At 40.9% G+C, this 11,671-nt stretch overlaps 1 long non-coding RNA gene across 1 annotated transcript; it reads right to left on the reverse strand.

Annotated features, from left to right (window-relative positions):
- Positions 1-7: 7 nt before the first annotated feature.
- LOC114009771 (uncharacterized) lies at positions 8-11,671 on the reverse strand. Its single transcript, XR_003551159.1, has 3 exons — positions 11,240-11,671; positions 770-1,608; positions 8-426 (listed from the first exon to the last, which is right to left on the reverse strand). It is a non-coding gene; the product is annotated as an uncharacterized LOC114009771 (long non-coding RNA).

Consider the following 11,671-nt stretch of genomic DNA (forward strand, 5'->3'; position numbering starts at 1 on the left):
CCCCCCTCCAGTAGGCTGGTCCGGGCTGGCCTAGCAGGGGCTACGGCGGCCGACGAGTCCAACGTAGGGCACCTCCTCTTCTGCACGCGCTTCCCCGGCCGAATTCTAGCGCTCTCGCGAGGACGTATGCGCTGAGGCGAGACTTCCTCCTCCCTCGGCCCCGCCTCCTGACCCTGGATCTCGGTTGGGCCGGCCTTTCTCGCGAGCTCCCCGCCTCCGCTAGGTGCCTCTCTGTGGGAGATGGCTAGAATCAAATTGCTCGTTCCTGCTGGTGCGGATTGAGGCTGGCACCTGGCATGTGATGAGCGCTGGGACGCAGCTCTGAGGACAAGACCTGGGAAGTACTCACCCTTAAACAGGTGTGACGTGGAGCAAAGAGGAAGTAAATGTACTCGGACTTCTTAATGAAAATTTACCTTGGTTAGCCTATGAAAGGGAAGACGAAGGAACGCTGAGCCCTTTCTGCAGAACTGAAACCCCCTAAAACCCGTTATTGAATGTTAGAACTAAGCATCAGCCCAAATAATGTTCTGTAGACACTAAATTCTCGAGGCGATTTATTGAATGTTGACAATTTTCTATTTCCCGCCAAAGCGTTCCACCGTTAGGATCTCAGCAACCGCCCGTTGAAAAGCATACTATCCCTCAAAATTAAGTGCTCTCACTGTGTTTGCAACCTCAGAAAATTAATCTGCCGATAAGTTTGGGAAAGTGCGGGAGGGCTACCTTCCTGGTACACCTGTGTAGGAGCATTGTTCTGATATTTTACCGAGAGGTCTTGTGCACTGAATAAGCGAAGCAGGAATTCTCTGGGCATTCACGTTGTCACACATCGCAAGATGAATGCGTCACGCATTGGGCCATAATAGCTTGTTTATTTCGATCACCGTTCGTTCTTGGTAGAATCTCTGTATTCGTTCTTTATTTACAACTAATTAGACTGAAAACCTGGAGAGGCCCACAAGTTGACTCAGCATTGCACATCCGGAGTTGTAGTCATTACTTCTCAGGGGCCATGTCAAAACGTGCTTATGTTTTGACTACATTACTTGTGTGTGAGCATCCCTCAGTAGAACACTAAAACTCGGAATGGGACGGTACTTTATGTTAAGCAGACGGCTGATAAAAAAAAAAAAAAATCTCTAATTTCAAAATCTGGGTTCATAGTTTTTGTTTCTTCTTTTATAATCTATAGATAGAAGACCTCAGAAAAAGTACTTGAACAAAATTGTTTTATGTAACAATTGAGCCCCGTTATTGCTGTGATCAATGTGGACAGAATGCATTTTGAGTCCAGAGAAAACATTTCTGTCTTGGAAGGATCACACTGACATCTTTTGACCCTGATGTGAGAGGATACCCCAGCCTTTTTGCACAACCCTTTTCTAATGCCCTTAATATGGTCACCCTCTGGCCATTTCTCAGGACAAAACTTGGGAAGAGGACTGTGCAGAATCTGGAAGCAGATTTGACCTTTAGAAAAGGAAATTCAAGGTGCTCAGTGCATGACCTAAAAAAATAAAAAAGGTGAGGAGCCATCAGGTGGTGTGGTGTTTAAGGTGTCCAGTTCCCACAGGGCTGAATGTGGTTGAGTCTCCCACTGGAGGCCTGAAAATCACAACAAATACATACATAAGTAAATAAATGGTTTTTTTGGTTGTTGTTATTTTAGAAGGAGAATGAGTTCCAGGTGAACACATCCCTTGATTCTGTGGACTTCTGGATAGAGGGCCCAGTGCTTGTTCAAGTCTGTGTGCAGTAGTGCACCACAACCCACAAGTTCTCCTCAGCAGAGATTTTTTTTTTCTTCTTTTTTTGGAGAGGTTTTTGCTATAGGGTGCATGCACTCGCCAGAAAGACAGAGAGAAACAGAGATAGAAAGTGAGAAATCACCCCCCCAGAGGGGGATGGTCACGCCGCAATCCCTTCTCCTCCATTCTCCTCTCAGGATCTTGGGCACGCATGCACGCACACGCACCCAGAGTTAGTTTAAGCCACCTGGTCCAGGACTCGAACAATGGTCGACTATATTGGAGTCCAGCAACATAGCCATTACGCCAACTGCTGTTCCCAGCAGAGATTCTTTTCTTCAGGAAGTCATTGAAGTTCCACTCCAAAAGACTGCTACTCAAGTGAGCCCAGAATTCTCCCTTGTTTCTTTCTTTCTGAAGTTAATTTCTTCCATGAGAGAGAAATGGGCACCCTTACCAAGGTCTTCACACTTTGATGCACCCCCAGTCTGTTAACCCAGATCACAAGCATGTTCATGCATGGATGCCCAGTGTACTTAGGACATGAACCAAAGACTCTTTCCATGTGGGCCAAGTTGCATTACCACTGCCCTACCACTTGGCCTCTTTGTTTTAAATAATACCTTTTTTTACATGCATAAAACTGAAAAGCAGAGAAAAGTATGCAGTGAAAAAGTCTCATCCTCTCTCTCTCCTATCCCTCAGTTTTCCTCTTGGAATCATCACTATTCCATTTTCCTGTGTATGTTGCCAGAGCAGGGCCAGGTTCACAGATGTGTGACCTGAACAGCTGCACACTTGGCTTAACGCTCTGCCATCACCATTTTGAAATAATTTTTAAAGGGAGGCCCCCCATTTTTAGTTTGTGCTGAGTCCACGGAGTATGTATCTAGTTCCACTCCAGAGATATTCTATGCATAAGTAAATGAATATATATATCAATGTATATGTCTATATGTCTATACATGTGTGTGTGTGTGTGTGTGTGTGTGTGTGTGTAAAATACCACATCTACCACCTTTAAAAACATTATTTTGGGTCAGCAGGTGATGTGGTGGTTAAGGCACTGGACATTCCCACATGGCTGACCACAGTTCAAGTCCTGGACCTGGCAGCTTGCTTTCTCACTTTCTCTCTCTCTGTTTCTCTCTGGTCAAATTAAATAAATGAATGAATAAATAAAATAACTTAAAAATTTTTAAAAAAATAAGTAAAATAAAATTAATGAATAAATAAAATTAAGAAAAATAACTAAAAAAAATTTCTTGGGACCAGCAGATGGCGTAATGGCTATGTCACTGGACTCCCTATAGTTGACTGTGGTTCAAGTCCCAGACCCAGTGGCTTAAATTCACGCCGGGCATGTGTGCGTGCATGCCCAAGATCCCAAGAGGAGACTGGAAGTGAAGGGATTACAGCGTGGCCATCCCCCTGGTGAGTGATTTCTCACTTTCTGTATGTCTCTCTGTCTTTCTGGCAAGTGCACATGCCCTAAAGCAAAAACCTCTCAAAAAGAAAAAAAAGATTTCTTTAATCAAGACATAAAAGGGAATGGAGTGAATTGGGAAGCAAGTTGCCATGGGGAAATAGAGAGAGATTAAGGATAAGAAAAAGGCAGCTAATAATCAACTGCCTAGGTAAAGCTTAATTCTCCTACCACTTTTTTATTTAAAAAAAAAAAAAGACAAATAATGGAATATTATACTAAAAGATCTTCAAAAGTTCACAGAAAATGCATATTATGAAGAAAGTACATGTAGATTTCAAAGATTTTTAATAGCAAACTAAATTCATACTTTAATTCCATTTTTCCGTAAATAGTTTGATGTCTCCCGTACATAATGTTCTTCATACATGTATACACACACACACAAACATGAATATATTGGGTGGTTGGAAAAATCATGCTGTGTTTTTGCATAGAAAAACAGAAAACGGGGCTAGCATGTGGCATAGTGGTTAAGGCATTGGACTCCCACATGGTTGACTGCTGTTTGAGTTCCAGACCTGGCAGCTTGAAACACGCTGAGCACGTGTGTGTGTGTGTGCCCAAAAACCCAAGAGAACGTAGGAGAAGGGACTGTGGAGTGGCCATCTCCCCCAGAGGGATGATTTCTCACTTTCTGTCTCTGTCTGTCCAGTGAGTACATGTGCCTTATGGCAAAAATCTTTCTCTCTCTCAAAAAAGAAAAGAAAAACACAGAAAATATGTCATGACCTTTCTGATGACCCAACATATAAACATATAAAACATATAAGCATGATAAACATATTTTGGCACTGGTTCCAGGACAGGGTAGAACGGTAATTCATTCTATTTAATAGCTATATAGTATCCTGTTGTATAATGAGCCCTAATTTAGTTGATGTATCTCCTATTTATATATATTTGTGTAATTTCCAATGATTTGCAACCTCAAACAATAAGTGATTGTATAAAAGCTATTTGATGTGTGCCAACTATTTGTAAGTTGAATTCCTAGAGTAGAGTTTCTTACTGTCAGCAATACTGACATTGGGGCTGGATAATTAGTTTTGAGGGGCTATGTTGTGCATTATAGTATATATATATTGTGTGTGTGTGTCTCTTGTATCTAACACCCATCTGTTACTAAAAATCTTTTCATGATTTATGGCCCTCTTATGGCCTTTGTCTACCTTTCTAGTTACATCTTAGAACTCACACATTCTTCTTTCAGACTCTCATGCCTCTGTTTGTCATAGTATCTGCACATGTATTCTCTTTGCCTGGTTCTTCCTGCCAATCATCTCTTGATAACTCCTGCTTTATCCTTCAAATGTCACCAAAATTATCATTTCCATGGAGGAGCCTTCCTAGACTCCCTTGACTTAATTCAAATCCTCTTCGATTACAAGTATCCCCTCTCCCTGAAAAAATTCAAGTTGGTTTAAATGATAAGAAAATGCAGTGGCTTATATGAATGCACAATATGGACATAAGGTGAACTCACACATGATTTGATTGACTCAATATTAGCAAGGACTTGATTTCCTTCTGATTTTCAATTCTACTTTCTGCTGTAAGATCCAAATGAAAGCTTACTCCTTTTGTATTATAAAATGGTGGCCAAGAGCCACTAAATAACTCAAGGTTATTTAGTTCTTCACTTATAATCAAAAAGAGAATCTTTCACATTAATTTCAATGTTTCAACTAACTTAGGTCACACACCCACCTCTGAAAAAAATTTTTTTTGCTATATGGTGTATGTGTTTGCCAGAGATAGGGACAAAAAGAGAGAAGAAAGAGAGAGGAAAAGTGAGAAATCACCTCCTAGGGAGAATGGCCATGCCACAATTCCTTCTTCTCTGGGGATTTTGGGCACACATGTCCATTTGCCCAATGTGTTTAAGCCACCAGGTCTGGAACTCAAATTGTGCAGTTTGCTATGTGGGGTCCAGCTGCCTTAACTTCCATGCCATCTGCTGGCCCTAGGATAAAGTACTTGAGAAGGGCATATGAAATTCTTCATTGGTTTGGCCCTGTTTAGGCTTTTTATTCTTAAGAACAAGGCTATAGACTTCTGGCGGTTTTTTTTTTTGCAATTATAGCTCTTTGCCCATCTTTGATCAAGTATCAGTTTTCGACTTGTCACAGTTTTAGCTTTATGTTAGATGATTAAGAAAGGTTGTCTTTATCCAATACCAGGTTTTAGAAATCTTGTCCGCTTCTCCATCTGGTTAGTATAGTTGTCCAGAAACTCTCCCATGTTTTCTGGGTAAAAGCATTCTTGAAAGCAGGCAGAGGGAAGTCCTACTGTTTGGTATGCAGAACTTCATTTAATTCCCATGTTTAGTCCTGATTCACAATCTCCCTCTATCTACTGTTCTGGTGTCCTGAAAGCAAGAGTCTCTCTCATTCCAGAAAACAAGTTTTATTCTTGCAAGGGTGGTGGTGACAGTGTTACAGGGACATGTATGACAACAGTGTGTGTATGGGGTAGATGGCAATTATTAATTATTTGGTTATGTGGAATAAGAGAGTGGGCCAAGGCATGTAGCTGTCGTCTAATTTCACCTTGCCCTCAAATTTTCTGCCTAGATCCTTTCTGATCTTTTGTAGGCAGAATTAGTTTGCTTCTCTGATGCTAGCTGTAACTTCCTCTGCTTTATTAAGCACCACTGCACTACTGCTCTCTCATCTGCTTTTCCTACAACGAACATCTGTTGAAATCTCTTCACTACTGCCTTCCTATTCTGTCTGTTTTTTGAACGCTATACAATAAAAATTTTATTTCACTCTGAAAGAAACATACTTGAGTACTAATTTTCTATGTGTTCTGTTTTTATGTTTTTATGATAAAAAAATGCATGCTCAAAATTCCCAGAGGAGGGACCAGCAGTTAGCATAATGGCTGTGTTGCTGGATTCCCACGTAGTCGACTGCGGTTCGCGTCCTGGACCCAGTGGCTTAAAACTCACACCGGGCGCATGTGCGTGCGTGCCCAAGATCCCCAGAGGAGAAGGGATTGTGGCGTGGCCATCCCCCCTGGGGGTGATTTCTCGCTTTCTGTCTCTCTGTCTCTGTCTGCTCTTTCTGTCTGGTGAGCGCACGCATTCCTGTCTGCGAGCGCACACCACCCAATAACAAAAAAAAAAAAAAAAAAAGAAAAGAAAATCCCAGAGGAGAATAGAGAAGGGATTACAGCATGACCATCTCCCCAGAGAGTACTTTCTCACTTTCTCTCCCTGGCAAGCATGCATAACCTACAGTAATTTTTTTTTTTTTTTTAAGCTGCCAGGTCTGGGCTTGAACTGCACAGTTGGCCGTGTGGATCCAGTTGCCTTCACTGATATGTCACTGGCTGGTCCTGCTTTTATGCTTCTTAATGTTTAATTCTTTAATCCACTTCATTAAAAAAAATTATCTTATACGTGCAATCATTGTACATCACCACAGCTTGTAAAATTAATTTTCCCAGGGACCAGCAGATGGTGTAATGGTTACATTGCTGGACTCTCACATAGCTGACTGCAGTTTTGGTCCCAGACTCAGTGGCTTAAAACTCACGTCAACGCTGAGCACATGTGCGTGTGTATGTGCCCGCTTCTGTATCTCTGTCTCTCTCTGTCTCTCTGGTGACCACATGTGCCCTGTAGCAAAAATCTCTCTCAACAAAAAATTTTCCCAGCATAAATACACTACACACCAGTCCAGTTAAAGATATTATCATACATGTTATCATCAACAGACAATCCTCCATTTCTGCATTCCTTGAATGTCTTGTCTATTTTTCTCTTGATTCCTTTCCTTTCACCTTCCTCTACTTCCCAACCTCCTTCCACACTGTCTCCAGTATCTGCAACGTTCTCCATGTTTCTGTTTCCACCAGTCTTTCAGCTTCTGCCATACATAGAGTGCGGACATTTGGTACATATTAAGTGGGGGCATACAGTGTCTCTCTGTCATAGTCTGGTTTGCTTCACCCAGCAGTAAATCTTTCATATTTGTCTACTTTCTATCAAATACTAGAGTCTTGGTGCTGGCAGGTGGCATGGTGGCTATGGGTGCTGGACTCCCACATGGATGAAGGTAGTTTGAGTCCGAGACTTAGCAGCTTGCTTTCTCACTTTCTCTCTCTCAATGAAGTTAAATAAAATAATATTTTTTTAAATGCCAGGGTCTTGATTTTTATGGCTTAGTAGTATACTATAGTGTATATGTGCCACACTTTTTCAATCCATTCATCTGTCTGTGGACAATTGGGTTGGTCCACCTGAAATTTTTATATATGCGTGAATACACACACATATAAAAATAGGATGCTAATTTAAATTTTTCCTCCAAACAGAGAGCCATTTGTCTTAACATCATTTAGAAATGTGTCAGTTCAGTTTAAACTTGACTTTAGAAAAACAATAAATAATTTTTTATTTGTGAGTATATGTCAAATATTATATGGAACCTACCTACACTGAACACTTACCTGAACTTCCAATTAAGTTGGCATATTGCTATATTTTATCTGGCAATGCTAGTACAGTTTAAAACCTATCCCATGCTGAACCTAACATTTTCTCCACCATGAGAACTCAACCTCAGGGACAGGTATTGTCCTGTTGGACAACCATCTTTTGCCTCATGCTAAGAAAATACATATGCAGAGATGAATAAAGCATTTAAGTGGAATGATACACAAAAGAGAGGGCATGAGATGCCACAGGAGAGTAGAGAAGACTTGCCTTATTCTTTTTTATTTTTTGGAGAGGTTTTTGCTATAGGACGCGTGTGCTCTCGCCAGAAAAACAGAAAGAGACAGAGAGACAGAAAGTGCGAAATCACACCCCAGGGGGGATGGCCACGCTGCAATCCCTTCTCCTCCTTTCTCTAGGCAGGATCTTGGGCACACATGCACACACGCCCGGCGTGAGTTTAAGCCACCGGGTCTGGGACTTGAACCGCAGTCGACTCTGTGGGAGTCCAGCGACATAGCCATTACGCTAACTGCTGGTCCCTGAGAATCGCCTTATTCTTAATGACTTATAAATCCTGGTTTTTGACTACCACAGGGTGTATGACTTGGCTTCTCTCAAATCAATTCAGGGCCCCTATAAATCTTTCCTTCACTTTAGTAACTCAGGTTGGTTTTTGTCCCTTCATTATTTCACTTTATTTATCATCATCATTATTTTTTAGTTTGCTCCAGGGTTTGTGAACTCACCAGAGACAGACAGACAGACACACAAAGAGAAAGTGAGAAAGCAAGCCGCCAGGTCCAGTGCTTGAGGCACAGATAACCATTGGGAGTTCAGCACCTTAACCACCCAAGGAGTCTAAAGCATACTCTCCTTTTTCCACTGTCTACCACCCTAATCTCAACTTTCATGAACCTGGAATTTTATAAAAGTCTGTGAATGCAGTGTCTACCCTTTTCTTGCAAGTAGTCAAGCATGTTCTTGCCTGATTTCATGCTTTGAAAATATCACCTTGTACTAACCAGCTCCTCTTATATTATTTAATAAACTTTGTTTTTTAATTCTAGAAAAGAACAGACACATGGTTGGAGTAAAAGACTGTGAAACTGGGCAGGTGGCATGGTGGTTAAGGATTGTGCAGTTGAAAAACACGCAGGGTACTTGTGTGTGCTTGCTCAAAATCCTGAGAGGAGAATGGAGGAGATGGGATAGCAGTATGATCATTCCCCTGGGGAGCGCTTTCTTTCTCTCTTCTGGGTGGAGGGAGGGAGGTGCTTTCTCACTTTCTCTGTTTCTCTGCAGTGAGCATATACACCCTATACCAAATTAAAAAAAAAAAAAAAAAGACTATGCTTTATAAAATTAAATGGGGACCAGCAGATGGCATGTAGTTGTTTCTGGACCCCCACATGGCCAACCGTGGTTCAAGTCCTGGACCTAGAGTCTTGAAACTCATGCCAGGTGCATGTGCACTGTGCCCCAAATTCTGAGAAGGGACTGTGCTGTGGCCATCCCCCCAGGCAGTGATTTTTCACTTTTTGTCTGTTTCTCACTGGCAAGTATATACCATACATCAAAAATCTTTCTCTCTCTCTCTCAGGCAAGTGTGCATGCCCTATACGAAAATCTCCCTTAAAAAAAATGAAGTAGTTAGTCCCTTTATCAATTCTCTCACTCAGATAGATACCTATCTCCTTCTTCCATGTTATTCAGGTCTCTGTTCAACTGTTATCTATGCAAAGAAGCTGTACTGGATCATTTTATATAAAATGGGGCCAGCCGATGGCATGGTGTTTAAGGTAGTTGGGTCCCACATGGTTGACTATATATTCAAATCCTGGACCTGGCAACTTAAAAAACACACCAGACACTTGTGCACGTGGCTCAAAATCCTGAAAGGAGAAATGGAGGTGAAGGGATTATGGTGTGACCATTCCCCACAGGGGGTTAGAGGGTGGTAGTGGTGGAGACTTTCTCCTCACTTTCCTTCTCTCTCTCCCTGGTGAATCCATGTACCCCCAGGGAGAATAAAAAAAAAAGAAAACTTTTCTCTATCACTCTATCCACTTACCCAGTTCCTTTTTTTGTTTGTTTTTAAATAATTACTTTATTTAACCTTATTTATTTTAATTTGACCAGACAGGGACAGAGCAAGAAAGCAAGAGAGAGAGAACGAAAGTCAGAAAGCAGGCTGCCAGGTCTGGGACTCGAACTGCAGTCGGCCATGTGGAAGTCCAGCACTCTGACCCACAATGTCACCAGCCAGCCCACCCAGTTACTTTTTAAAAATGTACCACTTTCTATCAACTACTAGAATGTGAACATTAGTACTTTAGCTATCAATATTTTGTTTACTGATACATGCCATACCCACATTATACGTTTGACACTTCACTAAGTGTTAGTAAAAAACCGTTATGCTTGACTGAACTAAGAAAGATGCTGATATTCATACTTCCATCTTAGATTCAGAAACTTAAAATATTGTCTATAAAAGCAAAAAAAAAAAAAAAAAAAAAAAAAAGATGTGTGCCAGCAGTTGGTGTGGTGGTTAAGGTGGCAACTGAATAGTTAAGAGTCCTATACCTGGTGCCTTAAAAAACAAGCTGTGTGCCCAAAATACTGAGAGGAGAATGGAGAAGGGATTGTGGCATGGCCATCCTCCTGGTTGGTGATTTCTCACTCTGTGTTTCTGGCGAGTGCACAAGCCTACAGCAAAATTAAAAAGACTATAAAGAAACTATAACAGAACAGTAACTTATTTTTCACACCAAAAAAGAATGATTTATTTGTTTATTTAATTCCATTTGTTAATATTTTTTAATCTGACTAGAAGTGACAGAAAGAGAGAGAAAGGGAAAGGGAGAAAGCAGGCTGCCAAGTCTGGGACTTGAACTGCAGTCGGCCATGTGGAATCTACCTGCCTGTCCTTTCCCAAGAACAGTAACTTATGGAGGATGTGTGTGTATATAAAATAAATGTCATAAAGGAAAAAGTCCGATAAGTATTGTATTGAGCTAACTACCAAAGATAGACACTCAGTTTGATTTAAATAACTATAAATTAAAAATTTTAACATAATAGCCCTCACAGAAAAACTTCACCAGAAAGTAAGGACAACTACAAAGATGTGAATGAAGATGGAAATGTAAAAAGTTCAGACAAAAGTGTAGGCTCTTGTTTTAAGTGGAAATGGATCCTTCTGGTGTTTTGTGGTTCGTGGGCTATAATTTTACCCTGTGGCAATACAGGTCTCTAGAGAACTGGCCTGCATTTTTCCAGATTACTAAAAGGTAGGAGTCCCTTTGAAAAAGAAAATGGAAAACTTAGCTGAAACTTTGAGATTACTATTAAAAACTATGCCTTAAACCAGTAGTCTCCAAACATTTCGGCACCAGGGACTTGTTTCTTGGTGCACAGATAGGGGTAGGGAGAGCTTGAGTAGGGCAAGGGTGGGGATGGTTTTGGGATGATCCAAGTACATTAAATTTATTGTGCATCTTATTTCTATTATTACATTGTAATATATAATGAAATAATTATACAACTCACCATAATGCAGAATCAACAGGAGCCCTGAGCTTGTTTTCCTGCCACTAGATGGTCCCATCTGGGGTCTCCTACGAGAATCTAATGCCACCGCTGATCTGACAGGAGGCAGAGCTCAGGTGGTAATGTGAGCGATGGGGAGCAGCTGAAAACACATATGAAGTGTTGTTGGCTTTCCTGCTGCTCACCTGCTGGGCCACCCAGAGCTTGGGGACCCCTGTTTAAACTAGGAATTATGTCTTACACAGAAAACAAAAGTGAGAATGAAAATTTTGTCACTATTATTAAGTAACAGTCTTATCAAATGTAGAAAGCAAACAATTTAAATTTAATCTTTCATTTGCAATTAACCTTTACTATATAAAAAGTAAATCAATATTGTCTAACATGCTACTTTATATACAATAAATATATAGTCAATATTTATTGACTTAA

This window comes from Tupaia chinensis, unplaced genomic scaffold, assembly GCF_000334495.1.
Source record: "Tupaia chinensis unplaced genomic scaffold, TupChi_1.0 Scaffold000622_1, whole genome shotgun sequence".
In the NCBI taxonomy this organism is placed as follows: Eukaryota; Metazoa; Chordata; class Mammalia; order Scandentia; family Tupaiidae; genus Tupaia; species Tupaia belangeri.